The sequence below is a fragment of the Engraulis encrasicolus genome, chromosome 14, assembly GCF_034702125.1.
Source record: "Engraulis encrasicolus isolate BLACKSEA-1 chromosome 14, IST_EnEncr_1.0, whole genome shotgun sequence".
Taxonomy (NCBI): domain Eukaryota; kingdom Metazoa; phylum Chordata; class Actinopteri; order Clupeiformes; family Engraulidae; genus Engraulis; species Engraulis encrasicolus.
Genome location: NC_085870.1, coordinates 27,729,147 through 27,734,146, shown reverse-complemented (window position 1 = coordinate 27,734,146; position 5,000 = coordinate 27,729,147). Strand labels below are relative to the sequence as shown.

The 5,000-nt window shown below is 40.6% G+C and overlaps 1 protein-coding gene across 1 annotated transcript in view; it reads right to left on the bottom strand.

Annotated features, from left to right (window-relative positions):
* cacna1da (calcium channel, voltage-dependent, L type, alpha 1D subunit, a) overlaps positions 1–5,000 on the bottom strand; it is a 166,966-nt gene that overhangs the window by 69,936 nt on the left and 92,030 nt on the right. The gene's annotated exons all lie outside the window — the stretch shown is intronic.

The window sequence follows — 5,000 nt, the reverse complement described above, 5'->3', positions numbered from 1 at the left end:
TCAGCATCACTAGGCAACCACACGCAACACAGGTGGCATAGACAACTCAATCCCAGATGAGAAATGGCAGTTTACATAAGTGAAAATGAAATAGAAAATTGAAATAGAAATTGAATTGGAAATGGCAATTGGAATTTCTATTACCAAGACATGTTACCTGTGACTAGAGCCATTTGGGGGAAAAAAATACATGTAACAGGGCAATTTTTTGTTCAGTCTTGCAAAAAATTGATGGGGTGTGTCAGATGAGGTCAGTTTCTGACAACCTTTGAACAGACTGCATTTTTTGACATCTAAGGTATGCCCTCGGAGTCAAAAAGTGATGTGCGCCTCACAGGCGCCCTCTTGTGGCAGCATAACTGCACTGGCGGTCTGGGTTAGGGATAGGTCTAGGTTTAGGAGACCTCATTAACATGTGGCGTGGCAGGTATGCTCTCGACGTCAAAAATTGCAGCCTGGTCAACGGTAGTCAGAAATTGATGAGTTGGGATGAGACTGTGTTGGAGTGACTGGTACTTCTGAGGCGTAATGATTAGATGGAAGTGAGAAATGACACGATCATGAAAATTACAACCACTTACACACATCACAGTGATACAGCATGCCGAAACAAAATTAACACAAAGAAAAAAAGTTGCTGAGAAGAAAATATGTGGTATAACAGACAAAGCCACAATTCATAATAACAATACACATGAATGTGAATATTGCAAAACTAACAGAATTGCTTTGAATGAATGGGAATACCATTAAGTAAACAGAAATACAGTAAAATGAACATGATTACTGTAAAAGCTGCATGCTCGAGTTTCACTGTGTGACTCCCAGCATGCAATGTGTTTCCACCCCACCCCAATCTACAGCGGCACCCAACTAACCTGAACTTTGACTTGTTAATTTTTTGACTGTAGGAAATGTAAAGAGCACATCACATGGTGTCATACATCAGATGCGTGTCAGAGCATAATAAAAACATACATCCTATCAAGGTTGACATCTGACGAGCCAAAAGTCTGAAAAGGCCAAATGATCAACTGTAAACTTCCCAAACTGTGCAGGTACCCAGACAAGGGGATCAGTACAGCACACGCCTGAATAATCGTCTGAAATTCACCATAACGTATCATGACTTTGAACTTGAGAGTTAGCCAAAGAGGATTGAGGCAGTTTACAGCAGGTGGGTCTTCAAGAGGAGGAAAGTGTGTCAAAGAAGAGCTCAGAGCTCTTAGCGGGAGAGGAGAGATAGCAGCACACCTTCCTCAACAGGAAGTGCTCAAGTTTAGCAGACACCAGGAATCATAAACCAACTATGTACGTGCTTGACCTTGGATGCCTGAAAAGTTGATGTTTAAAAATAACATTACGTTACACAACATTATAATTATACACCTTGATTGTTAAGAAATTCTCTGCATTTATATATGTATTATTGAAAATATAAAAGTATAACTTGTAGTTTGGACTTTTGTTTGCTGTGTTTTTAGTTAAACTCTGTTTGGTTAAACCCTATGTGAATTCTGTTCCTGTGTGAGCTCTTGCTGTAATGTATGTGACATATGTTGGAGAAGATAGGCCATCTCCTCAACGGTTGTCTCAGATAAGTTACCACTTCTCTGAACTACCGTCTTGTCTGTTTCTCCTTTTTGTCAACTGAACTATGACCTTATTTGGTTCTGGTTCTCCTTTCTGTCAGCTGAATTATGACCTTACTTGGTTAAGCTAAAGATTCCGTTAGTGTTAGGGGCAAATAAAAGCATGAGACCACTGTTAGCAGACCGGGGCTTGTGTCATTGCTGTAACATCTCTGTGATGAACAGGACCCCCATTCTGCTGCAGAATGTTAAAATCTACCTCTGTCTCCTGTGTGTGTTTTCTTTCAGGTTGAATTTGATAAGGTGATACAGTGAATTTATTCACATGTTTTGGTCCTTCGAGAGCCGAACTCAAAAAATTGTCCTCCCTGATATATGATGACGTAAGGACGCACTGGACGCCAAGTTTTTACTGGGATCCTGAAATAGGTGGCTTTGCCTCACTACGCCTTCATATTCAGCGACGACTGACTGAGTAAAGAACCAATTGGGAACCACAGGATAGAGGTAGTATGGATTTGGATTTTTTATTTCTAAATTCTAAATTCTAAATTTCTAAAAAGAGTGTGCGCACCACGTGAGAGTCGTGGATCTTTGATGTTGAACTCTGCTCTTTCCCCCAGGACCGGGGCTGGGCGGCAATCCGCAGACGTGCGTGAGTGGTTTAGAACCACTGAAGTCCTAGCTAGAGGCATAAGATAAGACCTGGTTAGGCATCAAGACCTAGGCTTGAGGCTGTGAGTCCTGGACTATAGGCAGTAATAGAAGTCCTGGTCAGGCAAGCATACCGGTATATAGAGTTTAGAACTCCGGGCATTTTTCGATGTGGCATTGTAAATGGCCTGTATTTGGTGTACCTGTGGTTTGGAACCTGGGTAGCATGTTCGAATTCTGTCCTTGTTTTGTTACAAGACAATGGATTCTCATCATACGAAAGGTTTAATTTATTGCATATCAGAGAATGAGCAGTACTTCCCCGCAGTTGGCTGTTAGCTAAATGTGTAATGTAATAGTTGGATACTGAACAAATTCTGTTTATGGCAATTTTAAACTTCTGTAATTAGGCTTTATATTTTCAAAATTTTGTCATACTTGAGACAAAGGATGCTTCCCCGAAATGCAGGGCTATTTTACTTCTCCGTGTTTAATTTAGAACTGCAGGTCGTACAGTAATAGTTGGACATCTTTCTGTTTTGTTTTGTTAAAATTGATGAAAGTTTTTTTTCTAAATTATTTTCAGCCACTTGTGTTGCCTAAATCTGTGACATATGGTGACACTTGAACCTTGGCAGGACGCTGAGGAACTCTTTCTTTGTGACCATTTCAGTGTTTGTGATCTTTCTCTCATCTTGTGCAATGAAGTCGCGAATCTTGTACAGGATGCCTGGGCCATGATGACTGAGGGTGAGGAGTGAGTGTCTTGTCTTGTCACCTGGTGTTGGTAAGTTTGAGTGAGTGAGTGAGTGAGTGAGCCCTATAGAGAAAGACTAGTGAATGCTTGTTGAAAGAAGGCAATGGAAGAGACAAGGTGGTGTGGAGTCTTCCATTGTGGTGAGTGTAAATGTCTGTTGTTTGTTAAGTAACTTAAAATGAGAAAATCCTAAGAAAAATGGTAATGGCTTTCCTTTGGAGGGATTTTTGTTTGTTTTATTTCTTTAAAAGTTAAATTTCAGTTTGGGACATCATCTAAGATGTCTGGGTTTAATTTTTGAGTCACTGCTATTGATAGCTGTAATTATTCTCTTAACATTACTAAGTGGAGTCTCTGTTTAGCATTTGTAATAACACATGTTATAACCAGTGTGTGTCTCTCCCTCACAGTAGATAAAGAAGGCATTTTACGACCTGTCGTAAAAGGACACTGCTTGCAAGGGAGCATGGAGTGACTGGTCAGACAGAGAGAGTGAGATCAGGTTGAGTGAGTAGAAACCACTTTGAGACTGTAGGAGTTTAAAGTAATGCTTTTTAGAGCAGTGACTCGTTCTCCTTATCATGCTTAGTCTTACTTTTCATTTTTTATTCTCATTCTTATTTTATTTTATTTTAATTTCATTCTTCAGTTTATTTATTTATTTTGGGGGTTTGAGTTATTTTGCCCACAAGGGTAATTGGTTTATTTGATCACTTAGAACTGACAACGTGAAGTTTGATACACTTGAACACAAGTATACTTAAGTCAAAGTTAGATGTTAAGTATAAAGACTAAAGTTAGTTGACATGTAGTTATATCCGACATTGCTGATCACATACAAGTACACTTTTGGGGATTTTATTTGCAGATATTTTAATTTTTGGTTTAAATTCATTTTTGGTTTCACTTAAAAGTTTATTTTGATTTCTTTGGGGTTTTACTTTATTTTGGGGAGTTTATTTTAGTTATTTTGGTTAACGTTAACGTTGCAGACTTGGAGTTTTAATACTGTAAGCGTGCGAAGCATTCGTGAGATTGCATTAGGCACAAAGTACCTCTCAGATATGAGAAGTTGACCTGTTCCACAGAAAATAAGTCTATTCTCTGTGGAAGGGGGGTAGAGTGTAGAAATTTAAATTATTTTGCCAAAAGAAGTGTTATAGGTCATGAACAAGTTCACTAGAATGCACCATACATGCATACAACATCATATAGGTTGAGAAGTGTATACACTGACACTGATTGTTGAAAGCGGTGAAATAATTTGGGTGTGTGCTAACATTGGTTTGTAGTTACAGGGAAATAATGAGGAGTGGTCGAAGAGGAGAAACATCATCATGGAAGGTTGCCAGTGGATGATCTCTCTGCCTCTCTGGGAATCTCTCTCAAGGACTGAGCTGTCTCTCAAGTGAGGGAAAAGTTCATCATGGACAGTTGGACTGATGTCATCAAAGGGTTGTCTCTGCTGAGATGATCTGTTGCTGTTTCCGGAGGATCATGGACTGTCGTTTTGAAAGTTTTGTGGACTAAGGTGTTTCTTTCTGATTGAAAGTGAAAGAGTTGTTTCAAGTGACAAAGGGGCGTCAGGAGACGTTCCAGGATGGACGATGGACAGAGTTTGAGGAGCTGAGGTCAGTTGGACCTGATGGCAGGTGTGGGCACAAATGCCAGGACTGAATCCTGCCAGCTAGAGAAAGGCTGGAGGAGTGCAAAGAGTCGCTGAGGAGTTGCCACAGTGCCAGGCAGGCAAGGAGCTGATGCCAGCATCCGCGGATGGGTGCAAAAGAATTGTACCAGAGATCGTCGAAAGAGTGCTGAAAGACTGAGAAATGTGAGCTGAATGGTACTGGACTTGTAGGGGGTGTCTCGTGATACCTTCTCCGCAGATGGTTGTCTGAGTGTTTCCAAGGCTCGGATGGTCCTCACCTGGAGGGTATGCTATGGACACATGCAAAGAATGGATCTACAGGAGCAACGACAGCTGCCCATAAGGGTGG